We start from the raw sequence: 15,586 nt of genomic DNA, 5'->3' as shown, positions 1-15,586 counted from the left end.
GAGTAATCTTGGTTGCAGGTTTTTCTCCTTCATCACTTTCAATATGTCCTGCCACTCCCTTCTGGCTTGCAGAGTTCCTGCTGAAAAAGATCAGTTGTTAACCTTATGGGGATTCCCTCTGTGTTATTTGTTGTTTTTCCCTTGCTGCTTTTAATATGTTTTCTTTGTATTTAATTTTTGACAGTTTGAATAATATGTGTCTTGGCGTATTTCTCCTTGGATTTATCCTGTATGGACCTCTCTGTGCTTCCTGGACTTGATTGACTATTTCCTTTCCCATATTAGGGAAGTTTTCAACTATAATCTCTTCAAATATTTTCTGTCCCTTTCTTTTTCTCTTCTTCTCCTGGAACTGCTATAATTCGAATGTTGGTGCGTTTCATGTTGTCCCAGAGGTCTCTGAGACTGTCCTCAGTTCTTTTCATTCTTTTTTCTCTATTCTTCTCTGCAGTAGTTACTTCCACTATTTTATCTTCCAGGTCACTTTTCCCTTCTTCTGCCTCAGTTATTCTGTTATTGATCCCATCTAGAGTATTTTTCATTTCATTTATTGTGTTGTTCATCATTGTTTGTTTCATCTTTAGTGCTTCTAGGTCCTTGTTAAATGTTTCTTGCATTTTGTCTATTCTATTTCCAAGAGTTGGATCATCTTTACTATCATTATTCTGAATGCTTTTTCAGGTAGACTGCCTATTTCCTCTTCATTTGTTAGGTCTGGTGGGTTTTTATCTTGCTCCTTCATCTCCTGTGTGTCTTTCTGTCTTCTCATTTTGCTTATCTTACTGTGTTTGGGACCTCCTTTTTTTAGGCTGCAGGTTTGTAGTTCTTGTTGTTTTTGGTGTCTGTCCCCAGTGGCTAAGGTTGGTTCAGTGGGTTGTGTAGGCTTCCTGGTGGAAGGGACTATTGCCTGTGTTCTGGTGGATGAGGCTGGATCTTGTCTTTCTGGTGGGCATGTCCACGTCTGGTGGTGTGTTTTGGGGTGTCTGTCGACTTATTATGGTTTTGGGCAGCCTCTCTACTAATGGATGGGTTTGTGTTCATATCTTGCTAGTTTTTTGGCATAGGATGTCCAGCACTGTAGCTTGCTGGTTGTTGAGTGAAGCTGGGTGCTGGTTTTGAGATTGAGATCTCTGGGAGATTTTTGCCATTTGATATTATGTGCAGCTGGGCGATCTCTTGTGGACCAGTGTCCTGAAGTTGGCTCTCCCACCTCAGAGGCGCAGCAACTAATTTCTGGCTGCAGCACCAAGAGACTTTCATCCACACGGCTCAGAAGAAAAGGGAGAAAAAGTAGAAAGAAAGAATTAGTAAAAGTAGAAAGAAAGAAAAAAGAAAGGATGGAGGGAGGGAGGGAGGGAGGAAGGAAGGAAGGAGGGATGGAAAGAAAAAAAGAAAGAAAGTCAATAGAGTAAAATAAAATAAAGTAAGATAAAATATAATAAAGTTATTAAAATAAAAAAATAATTATTAAGAGGATAGAAACCAAAAAACAAAAAAATGGATGGATAGAACCCTGGAACAAATGGTGGAAACAAAGCTATAGAGACAAAATCTCTCACAGAAGCATACACATGCACACGCACAAAAAGAGGAAAAGAGGAAAAAATCATAAATCTTGCTCTCAATGTCCACCTCCTCAATTTGGGATGATTTGCTGTCTAAAGGAGGGAGGGAAGGAAAGAAAGAATGAAGATAAAGTAAAATAAAATAAAGTTATTAAAATAAGAAGTAATTATTAAGAAAAAAGTTAAAAAAAAATAAAAACGGATGGATAAAACCCTCGGACAAATGGTGGAAGCAAAGCTATACAGACAAAATCTCACACAGAAGCATACACATACACACTCACAAAAAAAGGAAAAGGGGAAAAAATAATAAATCTTGCTTTCAAAGTCCACCTCCTTAATTGGGGATGATTTGTTGTCTATTCATGTATTCCACAGATGCAGGTACATCAAGTTGATTGTGGAGCTTTAATCTGCTGCTTCTGAGGCTGCTGGGAGAGATTTTCCTTTCTCTTCTTTTTTCTCACAGCTCCCAGGGGCTCAGCTTTGGATTTGGCCCCGCCTGTGTGTGTAGGTCACCAGGGGTCGTCTGTTCTTTGCTCAGACAGGATGGGGTTAAAGGAGCCGCTGATTTGGAGGCTCTGGCTCACTCAGGCTGGGGGTAGGGAGGGTCACGGAGTGCAGGGCGAGCCTGCGGCGGCAGAGGCCAGTGTGACATTGCACCAGCCTGAGGTGCGCCATGCATTCTCCCGGGGGAGTTGTCCCTGGATCATGGGACCCTGGCAGTGGCGGGCTGCACTGTCTCCCTGGAAGTGGGGGGTGTGGATAGTGACCTGTGCTCTCACACAGGCTTCTTGGTGGCGGCAGCAGCAGCCTTAGCGTCTCATGTCTGTCTCTGGGGTCCGTGCTTTTAGCCGCGGCTCGTGCCCGTCTCTGGAGCTCCTTTAATCAGCACTCTGAATCCCCCTCCTCGCGCACCACGAAACAAAGAGGGAAGAAAAAGTCTCTTGCCTCTTCGGCAGGTCCAGACTTTTCCCCGGACTCCCTCCCCACCAGCCGTGGTGCACTAACCCCCTTCAGGCTGTGTTCACGCTGCCAACCCCAGTCCTCTCCCGGCACTCCGAGTGAAGCCCGAGCCTCAGCTCCCAGCCCCGCCCGCTGCGGCTGGTGAGCAGACAAGCCTCTCGGGCTGGTGAGTGCCGGTCGGCACCGATCCTCTGTACGGGAATCTCTCCGCTTTGCCCTCCAAACCCCTGTTGCTGTGCTTTCCTCTGCGGCTCTGTAGCTATCCCCCTCCGCCACCCGCAGTCTCCGTCCACAAAGGGGCTTCCTAGTGTGTGGACACTTTTCCTCCTTCACACCTCCCTCCCACTGGTGCAGGTCCCAACCCTATCCTTTTACCTCTGTTTATTCTTTTTTCTTTTGCCCTACCCAGGTACGTGGGTGGTTTCTTGCCTTTTGGGAGGTCTGAGGTTTTCTGTCAGCGTTCAGTAGGTGTTCTGTAGGAGTTGTTCCACATGTAGATGTATTTCTGGTGTAACTGTGGGGAGGAAGGTGATCTCCACGTCTTAATCTTCCACCATCTTCCCAGAAGTCCTCCCATACTGTCTTGATTACTGTAGCTTTGTAGTATAGTCTGAAGTCAGGGAGCCTGATTCCTCCAGCTCCATTTTTCATTCTCAAGATTGCTTTGGCTATTTGGTATCTTTTGTGTTTCCATACAAATTGGGATTTTTTTTTTTGTTCTAGTTCTGTGAAAAATGCTAGTGGTAGTTTGATAGGGATTTCATTGAATCTGTAGATAGCTTTAGATAGTATAGTCATTTTCACAATGTTGATTCATCCAATCCAGGAACATGGTATATTTCTCCATCTATTTGTATCATCCTTAATTTATTTCATCAGTGTCTTATAATTTTCTACATACAGGTCTTTTATCTCTTTAGGTAGGTTTATTCTTAGATATTTTATTCTTTTTGTTGCAATGGGAAATGGGAGTGTTTTCTTAATTTTATTTTCAGATTTTCATCATTAGTGTATAGGAATGCAAGAGATTTCTGTGCATTAATTTTGTATCCTGCTACTTTACCAAATTAATTGAGTAGTGCTAGTAGTTTTCTGGTAGCATCTTTAGGATCTTTATGTATAGAATCATGTCATCTGCAAACAGTGACAGCTTTACTCCTTTTTTCCAATTGGGATTCCTTTCATTTCTTTTTCTTCTCTGATTGCTGTGGCTAAAACTTCCAAAACTATGTTGAATAATAGTGGTGAGAGTGGACAAACTTGTCTTGTTCCTGATCTTAGTGGAAATAGTTTCAGTTTTTCACCATTGAGGATGATGTTGGCTGTGGGTTTGTCATATATGGCCTTTATTATGTTGCGGTAAGTTCCCCCTATGCCTACTTTCTGCAGGGTTTTTATCATAAACGGGTCTTGAATTTTTTTTGAAAGCTTTCCCTGCATCTGTTAAGATGAATATATGCTTCTTCAATTTGTTAATATGGTGTATCACCTTGGTTGATTTGCATATGTTAAAGAACCCTTGCATTCCTGGGATAAACCCCACTTGATCATGGTGTATGTTCCTTTTAATGTGCTGTTGGATTCTGTTTGCTAGTATTATCTTGAGGATTTTTTCATCTGTGTTCATCAGCAATACTGGCCTGTAGTTTTCTTTCTTTGTGACATCTTTGTCTGGTTTTCATATCAGGGTGATGGTGGCCTCGTAGAATGAGTTTGGGAGTGTTCTTCCCTCTGCTATATTTTGGAATAGTTTGAGAAGGATAGGTGTAAGCTCTTCTCTAAATGTTTGATAGAATTCGGCAGTGAAGCCATCTGGTCCTGGACTTTTGTTTGTTGGAAGATTTTTAATCACAGTTTCAATTTCAGTGCTTGTGATTAGTCTGTTCATATTTTCTATTTCTTCCTCCTTCAGTCTCAGAAGGTTGTGCTTTTCAAAGGTATTGTCCATTTCTTCCAAATTGTCTGTTTTATTGGCATATAATTGCTTGTAGTAATCTCTCATGATCCTTTGTATTTCTGCAGTGTCAGTTCTTACTTCTCCTTTTTCATTTCTAATTCTGTTGATTTGAGTCTTCTCCCTTTTTTTCTTGATGGCTCTGTCTAATGGTCTATCAATTTTGTTTATCTTCTCAAAGAACCAGCTTTTAGTTTTATTGATATTTGTTATCATTTCCTTCATTTCTTTTTCATTTATTTCTGATCTGATCTTCATGATTTCTTTCATTCTGCCTACATTTGGGTTTTTTGTTGTTGTTGTTGCTGTTCTTTCTCTAATAGCTTTAGGTGTAAGGTTAGATTGTTTATTTGAGATGTTTCTTGTTTCTTAAGGTAGAATTGCATTGCTATAAACTACCCTCTTAGAACTGCTTTTGCTCCATCCCATAGGTTGTGGGTCATTGTGTTTTCACTGTCATTTGTTTCTAGGTATTTTTTAATTTTGTCTTTGATTTCTTCAGTGATCTCTTGATTATTTCATAGTGTATTGTTTAGCCTCCATGTGTTTGTATTTTTTACAGAATTTTTCCTGTAATTGATATCTAATCTCATAGCGTTGTGGTCAGAAAAAATACTTGATATGATTTCAATTTTCTTAAACTTAACAGGGCTTGATTTGTGACCCAAGATATGATCTATCCTGGAGAATGCTCCATGAGCTCTTGAGAAGAATGTGTATTTTGTTATTTTTGGATGGACTGTCATAGAAATATCAATTAAGTCCATATTGTTTAATGTATCTCTTAAAGGTTGTGTTTCCTCATTTATTCTCATTTTGGATAGTCTGTCCATTGGTGAAAGTGAGGAGTTAAAGTCCCCTACTATGATTGTGTTATTGTCGATTTCCCCTTTTATGGCTGTTAGTAGATGCCTTATGTATTGTGGTGCTCCTATGTTGGGTGCATGATTATTGACAATTGTTATATTTTCTTCTTGGATTGATCCCTTGATCATTATTTAGTGTTCTTCTTTTTCTCTTGTAATAGTCTTTGTTTAAAGTCTATTTTGTCTGATATGAGAATTGCTACTCCAGCTTTCTTGTGATTTCCATTTGCATGGAATATCTTTTTCCATCCCTTCTCTTTCAGTCTGTATGTGTCCCTAAGTCTGAGGTGGGTCTCTTGTAGACATTATATATATGGGTCGTGTTTTTGTTTCCACTCAGCCAGTCCATGTTTTTTGGTTGGAGCATTTAATCCATTTACATTTAAGGTAATTATTGATATGTATGTTCCCATTACCATTCTCTTATTTGTTTTGGGTTTGTTATTGTAGGTGTTTTCCTTCTCTTGTGTTTCCTGCCTACAGAAGTTCCTTTAGCATTTGTTGTAAAGCTTGTTTGGTGGTGCTGAATTCTCTTAGCTTTTTCTTGCCTGTAAAGGTTTTAATTTATCTGTCAGATCTGAATGAGATCCTTGCTGGGTAGAGTAATCTTGATTGTAGATTTTCCTCCTTCATCACTTTAAATATTTCCTACCACTCCCATCTGGTTTGCAGAGTTTCTGCTGAAATATCAGCTGTTAACCTTATGGGGAGTCACTTCTGTGTTATTTGTTGTTTTTCCCTTGATGCTTTTAATATTTTTTATTTGTGTTATTTTTTGATACTTTGATTAATATGTGTCTTGGCATGTTTCTGCTTGGATTTATCTTGTATGGGACTCTCTGTGCTTCCTGGACATGATTAACTGTTTCCTTTCCCATTTAGGGAAGTTTTCAACTATATTATTTTCAAATATTTTTCCAGTTCCTTTCTTTTTCTCTTCTTCTTCTGGGACCCCTATCATTCGAATATTGGTGCATTTAATGTTGTCCCAGAAGTCTCTGAGACTGTCCTCTATTCTTTTCATTCTTTTTTCTTTATTCTCCTCTGCAGTAGTTATTTCCAATATTTTACCTTCCAGGTCACTTATCTGTTCTTCTGCCTCACTTATTCTCTTATTGATCCCTTGTAGAGAATTTTTAATTTCATGTATTGTGTTGTTCATCACTGCTTGTTTGCTCTTTAGTTCTTCTAGGTCATTGTTAAACCTTTCTTGTTTTATCTCCCTTCTATTTTCAAGATTTTGGATCATCTTTACTAGCATTATTCTGAATTCTTTTTCAGGAAGACTGCCTATTTCCTCTTCATTTATTAGGTCTGGTGGGGTTTGGCCTTGCTCCTTCTTCTGCTGTGTGTTCCTCTGTCTTCTCATTTGGCTTAACTTACTGTGTTTGGGGTCTCTTTTTACAGGCTGCAGGTTCCTGTTGTTTTTGGTGTCTGTCCCCAGTGGCTAAGTTTGGCTCAGTGCATTGTGTTGGCTTCCTGGTGGAGGGGACTAGTGCCTGTGTTCTGGTGGATGAGGCTGCATCTTGCCTTTGTGGTGGGCAGGTGCACGTCTTGTGGTGTGTTTTGGGGTGTCTGTGGCCTTATTATGATTTTAAGAAGCCTCTGCTAATGGATGGGATTGTGTTCCTCTTTGCTAGTTGTTTGTCATAGGGTGTCCAGCACTGTAGCTTGCTGGATGTTGACTGGAGCTGGGTCTTGGCATTGAGATGGAGATCTCTGGGAGATTTTTGCCATTTGATATTACATGGGGCTGGGAGGTCTCTTGTGGACCAGTGTCCTGAGCTTGGCTCTCCCACCTCAGGGGCAGAGCCCTGCTGCCTGATTGTAGCACCAAGAGCCTGTCATCCACATGGCTCAGAATAAAAGTGAGAAAAAGAAAGAAAGAAAGAAAGAAAGAAAGAAAGAAAGAAAGAAAGAAAGAAAGAAAGAAAGAAAGAAAGAAAGAAAGAAAGAAAGAAAGAAAGAAAGAAAGAAAGAAAGAAAGAAAGAAAGAAAGAAAGAAAGAAAGAAGGAAAGAAAGAAAGAAAGAGAAAGAAAGAGGAAGGTAAGTAAAATAAAATCATTAAAATAAAAAATAATTATTAAAAAATTTTAAGTAATAAAATAATTAAAGAAAATTTTAAAATAAGAAAGAAAGAAGAGAGCAACCAAAGCAAGAAACAAATCCACCAATGATAACAAGTGCTAAAAAGTATATTAAAAAATAATAATAATACGGACAGAGAGAACCCTAGGACAAATGGTAAAAGCAAAGCTATACAGACAAAATGACACACAGAAGCATACACATACACACTCACAAAAAGACAAAAAGGGAAAAAATATTATATATATATATATATATCATTGCTCCCAAAGTCCACCTCCTCAATTTGGGATGATTAGTTGTCTATTCAGGTATTCCACAGATGCAGGGTATCTCAAGTTGATTGTGGAGCTTTAATTCACTGCTCCTGAGGCTGCTGGAAGATATTTCCCTTTCTCTTCTTTGTTCGTACAGCTCCTGGGGTTCAGCTTTGGATTTGGCCCCACCTCTGCATGTACGTCTTCTGAGGGCGTCTGTTCTTTGCTCAGACAAGACAGGGTTAAAGGAGAAGCTGCTTTGGGGGCTCTGGCTCCCTCAGGCCTGGGGGAGGGAGGGGTATGGAGTGCAGGATGAGCCTGCTGCAGCAGAGGCCAGCGTGACATTGCACCAGCCTTGGGCATGCCGTGTGTTCTCCCGGGGAAGTTGTCCCTGGATCACGGGACCCTGGCAGTGGTGGGCTGCACAGGCTCCCAGAAGGGGAGGTGTGAATAGTGACCTGTGCTTCCACACAGGCTTCTTGTTGGCTGCAGCAGCAGCCTTAGCATCTCATTCCCATCTTTGAGGTCCCTGCTGATAGCCATGGCTCACGCCTGTCTCTGGAGCTCCTTTAAGCAGTGCCCTTAATACCCTCTCCCAGCACACCAGGAAACAAAGAGGCAAGAAAAAGTCTCTTGCCTATTCCGCAGCTCCAGACATTTTCCGGAACTCCCTCACAGCTAGCTCTGGCACACTATACCCTTCTGGCTGTATTCACGCTGCCAACCACAGTCCTCTCCCTGGGATCCGACCAAAGCCAGAGTCTCATCACCCAGCCCACACCTGTCCCGGCGATTGAGCAGACAAGCTTCTCGGGCTGGTGAGTTCTGGTCAGCACTGATCCTCTGTGTGGGAATCTCTCCGCTTTGCCCTCCACACCCCTGTTGCTGTGCTCTCCTCTGTGGCTCTGTAGCTTCCCCCCTCCACCACCTGCAGTCTTCACCCATGAAGGGGCTTCCTAGTGCGTGTAAACTTTTCCTCCTTCATAGCTCCCTCCCACTGGTGCAGGTCCCATCTCTATTCTTTTGTCTCTTTTTCCTTTTGCCCTACCCAGGTACATGGGGAGTTTCTTGCCTTTTGGGAGGTCTGAGGTCTTCTGCCAGCATTCAGTGAGTGTTCTGTAGGAGTTGTTCCACATGTACATGTATTTCTGATGTATTTGTGGGGAAGAAGGTGATCTCCACATCTTACTCTTCTGCCATCTTGAAGCTCTCCCCACTATTCATAAGAGATTGTGTAAACTCTACAGCTTAGTTATAGTCCCTAACAAACAGAGGAGGGTTAGAGTCTTAGATATTTCTCTAAGAGCTCTGTTAGATCCTAGGCAAGCACAAGCTATGTTAACATCTCAAGTTTCCCTGTTGATAAGTATATAGCATTGCTAGTTAATTATATGGGAACTTCTCAGTGGACTGAAAATCCCCTTCATGAACCTCTGCTGACTACATGCTTCACCAACTCTGTTTACTTCCTTTCTTATTGACATGATTTCACTAAAGATAATTTGTGACTTCAGTGGCCTCTTTGGTAATCTTATGATCTTTCCAATGACTCCTCCAAAATATTTCCCTTTCAATCATCACCTCTACTTCTTCTCCTTCACTTTAATGCTTTGGATCTTCTCACCAGTTCCCTTAATCCTTTTATGTGATCCCCTTCAAAGTTCTACCTACACCAACACTCTGTCCACCAGCCAGGGTGACCCTTCCCACATCATCTCCTCGGGTCTCACAACCACTTGAACTTTAACACCCTACTTTCACCAATGGACAGATCATCCAAAATGAAAACAAATAAGGAAACACAACCTTTAAGAGATATATTAAACAAGATGGATATAATTGATATTTATAGGACATTCCAACCAAAAACTACAGAATACACTTTCTTCTCAAGTGCTCATGGAACATTTTCCAGGATAAGTCATATATGGGTCACAAATCAAGGCTTGGTAAATTTACGAAAATTGAAACCCTATCAAGTACCTTTTCCAACCGTAATGCTATGACATGATGTCAATTACAGGAAAAATTCTGTAAAAAATACAAACACATGGTGGCTGAACAATACAGTACTAAATAACCAAGAGATCACTGAAGAATGCAAAGAGGAAATCGAATAGTATCTAGAAACAAACGACAATGAAAACAAAATGACCAAAAACCTATGGGATGCAGCAAAAGCAGTTCTAAGAGGGAAGTTTATAGCAATACAATCCTACTTCAAGAAACAAAGAACATCTCAAACAAACAACCTAACCTTAAACCTAAAGCAATTAGAGAAAGAAGGACAAGAAAACCCTAAAGTTAGCAGAAGGAAAGAAATCATAAAAATCAGATCAGAAATAAATGAAAAAGAAATGAAGGAAACAATAGCAAAGATCAATAACTCTAAAAGCTGGTTCTTTGAGAAGATAAACAAAATTGATAAACCACTAGCCAGACTCATCCAGAAAACAAGGGAGAAGACTCAAATCAATAGAATTAGAAATGAAAAAGGAGAGGTAACACCTGCCACTGCAGAAATACAAAGGATAATGAGATGTTACTACAAGCAACTATATGCCAATAAAATGCAGAACCTGGAAGAAATGGACAAATTCTTAGAAACGCACAACCTGCCAAGGCTGAACCAGGAAGAAATAGAAAATATGAACAGACCAATCACAAGCACTGAAATTGAAACTGTGATTAAAAGTCTTCCAACAAACAAAACCCCAGGACCAGATGGCTTCAGCAAATTCTATCAAACATCTAGAGAAGAGCTAACACCTATCCTTCTCAAACTCTTCCAAAATATAGCAGAGGGAGGAAAAATCCCAAACTCATTCTACGAGGCCACCATCACCCTGATACCAAAACTAGACAAAGATGTCACAAAGAAAGAAAACTACAGGCCAATATCACTGAGGAACATAGATGCAAAAATCCTTAACATAATACTAGCAAACAGAATCCACCAGCACATTAAAGGGATCATACACCATGATCAAGTGGGGTTTATCCCAGGAACGCAAAGATTCTTCAATGTACGCAAATCGATCAATGTGATACAGCATATTAACAAATTGAAGGAGAAAAACCATATGATCACCTCAACAGATTCAGAAAAATCTTCTGACAAAATCCAACAGCTATTTATGCCAAAAAACCCTCCAGAAAATAGGCATAGAGGGAACTTACCTCAACGTAATAAAGGCCATATATGACAAACCCACAGCCAACATCATTCTCAATGGTGAAAAACTGAAACCTTTTCCAGTAAGATCAGGAACAAGACAAGGTTGCCCACTCTCACCACTATTATTCAACATAGGTTTGGAAGTTTCAGTCACAGCAACCAGAGAGGAAAAATAAATATAAGGAATCCAAACCGAACATAAGAAGTAAAGCTGTCACTGTTTGCAGATGACATGATACTAAACATAGAGAATCCTAAAGTTGCTATCAGAAAACTACTAGAGTTAATGAATGAATTTGGTAAAGTAGCAGGATACAAAAGTAATGCACAGAAAGCTCTTGCATTCCTATACACTAGTGATGAAAAATAGGAAAGGGAAATTAAGGAAACACTCCCATTTATCATTGCAACAAAAAGAATAAAATACCTAGGGATAAGCCTACCTAAGGAGACAAAAGACCTGCATGCCAAAAACTATAATATGCTGATGAAACAAATTAAAGATGATACAAAGAGATGGAGAGATATACCATGTTCTTGGATTGGAAGAATCAACATTGTGAAAATGACTATACTACCCAAAGAAATCTGAAAATTCTTTGCAATCCCTATCAAATTACCAATGGCATTTTTCACAGAACTAGAGCAAAAAAATTCACAATTTGTTTGGAAACCCAAAAGACTCCGAACAGCCAAAGAAATCTTGAGAAAGTGAAAAGGAGCTGGACGAATCTGGCTCCCTGACTTCAGACTATACTATAAATCTACAGTAATCAAGACACTATGGTACTGGCACAAAAACAGAAAGATAGATCAATGGAACAGGATTGAAAGCCCAGAGATAAAACCACATGCATATGGTTACCATATCTTTGATAAAGGAGCCTAGAACATACAATGGAGAAAAGACAGCTTCTTCAATAAGTGGTGCTGGGAAAACTGGACAGCTACATGTAAAAGAATGAAATTAGGACACTCCCTAACACCATGCACAAAAATAAACTCAAAATGGATGAAAGACCTAAATGCAATGCCAGATACTATAACACTCTTAGAGGAAAACTTAGGCCAAAAACTCTATGACATATATCACAGCAAGATCCTTTTGACCCACCTCCTAGAGAAATGGAAATAAAAACTAAAATAAACAAATGGAACCTAATGAAACTTTAAAGCTTTTGCACAGCAAAGGAAACCATAAACAAGATGAAAAGACAGCCTTTGGAATGGGAGAAATTATATGCAGATGAAGCAACTGACAGAGGGTTAATCTCCAAAATGTACACGCTGCTCATGCAGCTCAATATCAGAAAAAAATAAATAAATAAAAAAAACATTCCAAAAATAGGGAGACCTAAATAGACATTTCTCCAAAGAAAATATACAGATTGCCAACAAACACATGAAAGGATGATCAACATTACTAATTATTAGAGAAATGTAATTCAAAACTACAATTAGGTATTACCTCACACTGGTCAGAATGGCTACCATCAAAAAATCTACAAATAATAACTGCTGGAGATGGTGTGCAGGAAAGGGAACCCTCTTGCACTGTTGGTGGGAATGAAAATTGATACAGCCACTATGGAGAACAGTACGGAGGTTCCTTTAAAAACTAAAAATAGAACTACCATAGTACCCAGCAATTCCACTACTGGGCATATACCCTCAGAAAACCATAATTCAAAATGAGTCATGTACCATAATGTTCATTGCAGCACTATTTACAATAGCCAGGATAAGGAAGCTACTTAAGTGTCCATCAACAGATGAATAGATAAAGAAGTTCTGGCACATATATACAATGGAATATTATTGAGCCATAAAAAATGAAATTGAGTTATTTGTAGTGAGGTAGATGGGCCTAGAGTCTGTCATACAGAGTGAAGTAAGTCAGAAAGAGAAAAACAAATACCATATGGTAAGACATATATATGGATTCTAAAAAAAAAAAAAAATGTTCTGAAGAACCAAGGGGCAGTACGGGAATAAAGACAGAGATACAGAGAATGGACTTGAGGACGTGGGGAGGGGGAAGGGTAATCTGGGACGAACTGAGAGAGTGGCATGTACATATATACACTACCAAATGTGAAATAGATAGGTAGTGGGAAGCAGACACATAGCACAGGGAGATCAGCCTTGTGCTTTGTAACCACCTAGAGGGGTGGGATAGGGATGATGGGAAGGAGGCACAAGAGGGAGGAGATATGGGGATATATGTATATGTATAGCTGATTCACTTTGTTATAAAGCAGAAACTAACATACCATTGTAAAGCAATTATACTCCAATAAAGATGTAAAAAAAGAAAAGACATGCAGATGGCTAAAAATCACATGAAAAGATACTCATCGTCACTAATTATTAGAGAAATGCAAATCAAAAATGCAATGAGGTATAACCTCCACCGTTAGAATGGTTGTAATGAAAAAATCTACAAACAATAAATGCTGGAGGGGGTGTGGAGAAAAGGGGTCTCTCCTGCGCTGTTGGTTGTAATGTAAATTGGTACAGCCACTATCGAGAACAGTATGGAGGTTCCGTAAAAAACTAAAAATAGAGTTACTATATGATCCAGCAATCTCATTCCTGGGCATATATGAGGAGAAAACCATAATTCGAAAAGATACATGCACCACAATGTTAATTGAAGCACTATACAATAGCCTGGACATGGAAGCATCCTAAATGTCCATTGACAGAGGAATGGATAGAGAAGATGTGGTACATATATACAATGGAATATTACTCAGCCATATAAAAGAACAAAATAATGCTATTTGCAGCAACATGCACGGACCTAGAGATTGTCATACTGAGTGTCATACTGAGATATCATACTGTCATATGATATCACTTATATTTGGAATCTAAAAAAGGGTACAAATAAACTTATCTGCAAAACAGAAACAGAGTTACAGATGTAGAAAAACTTATGATTACCAAGGGTAAGAGGGGGGAGGGATAAACTGAGAGTTTGAGATTGACATATACACACTACTATATATAAAATAGATAACTAATAAGGACCTACTGTATAGCACAGGGAACTCTACTCAATTTTTCTAATGGCCTATATGGGAAAAGAATCTAAAAAAGAGTGGATATATGTATATGTATAGCTGATTCACTTTCTTGTACACCTGAAACAAACACAACATTGTAAATCAACTGCACTCCAATAAAAAATTTAAAAAACAAAAATAAAACAAAACATACAGACAGATGCAAAAGATACCTCACAGCTTTCATTCTATTTTTTCCACAAGACGAAAATATAGTAATTCAATCTCACTGGTTTATATCCACTTTATATTTTTATCTGAATTGTGTGACAGGCAAATGGGACAAGTTAATATTACCTGTTTACTAACGTTTGTCACTGCCAAAGTGAACTTGGACAGCTACTCTGCAATGGAGGTAAGAAAGAGTATGTCTGGAATACAGGATATCAATTAGGGTTTCTCTGTATTATAATCACCATGATTAAGATCAATAGGAAACTACAACTATTCAATCCAAGCAACACCAGTAATGTGCCAGACTTTCAGAAATGAAGGTTTGGGTCCCAACCAGATAAGAAAACACAACCGGATGAGGTTGTTGCTGAAGTAAAGGGAATACAGAATGCCTAGCAGAAGAGAAGGTAGTTATGAACACTAGCTATGATCATGTGACTGGTGGCAGAAATAAGGATTTGCCATGAGTATTTCATCCTTATTTTGTTATGAATATCTTTCCATGTGTATATATACATATGTTAAGCAAATATTTTTTTCTATCCTCTCATATTGCCTTATAAGGTAACCTGAGATAAGTTGATTTTGTATTACAGAATTTGAATATTGTTAATTTTATATCATAGTATTTGTTAAGAGTAAACATTACTCAAGGACATTAAATCTTTTTCTGAGGAAGAAGTTAGGTTGTTTTCCATTGTAGCAGCATGGTTGTGTCATGCTGGATGGAATTATCATCTTATGATTGTCTTTATTTGTAGATTAATATGGTTTAAGGCAATGGGTTAGGTGTCAATTTGTCAAGGGGTGGACTTGTGATAGCTAAATTTATGTGTCAACTTGCCTTGTTAAGGGAAGTCTATATAGCTGGTAAAACATCCTTTCTTGGTATATTTGTGAGGATTTTTCTGGAAGGGATTAGAATTTGAGTCAGTAGACTGGGTAAAGAAATCCTTGCTCAACATGAGAGCAGACATCATTCAATTCAAATAGAGAGCCTTAATAGAAAACAAGGTGAAGAAAGGGCAAATCCCTATCTCTCTTCCTGACCTGGATGCCCATTTATTCCCACCCTATGAAATGAGTGTTCCTCTTTCTCAGCGTTTTGGATTCTGGGACTACACCAGTTATCCCTTTTTCTCAGGTCTTCAGAGCCTAAATTATTCCACTGGATTTATTGGTTCTCCAGAAATCTGAACAGTCTGCACAATCTGCTGATGGCAAATTGTGGGACTCCTCACCTGCATAATTCCTGAGCCAATTCTTATTTTAAATCTTCTCTTACATCTGTGTATGCATGTATATATGTATATGTATCTCTATTTATCTATCCCTCTATTTCCCATTGCATCTGGATTTTTTTGAGAACCCTATTCAATATAGATTTTGATAAGGAGAGGAGTTCTAGAGCCAAAAAAAATAAGTATGAGTTTTCAGAGTTATTTTCTTAGTTCCTGGGAAGGGCT

The sequence above is a fragment of the Globicephala melas genome, chromosome 2, assembly GCF_963455315.2.
Source record: "Globicephala melas chromosome 2, mGloMel1.2, whole genome shotgun sequence".
In the NCBI taxonomy this organism is placed as follows: domain Eukaryota; kingdom Metazoa; phylum Chordata; class Mammalia; order Artiodactyla; family Delphinidae; genus Globicephala; species Globicephala melas.
Note: the sequence above shows the minus strand (reverse complement) of the source record.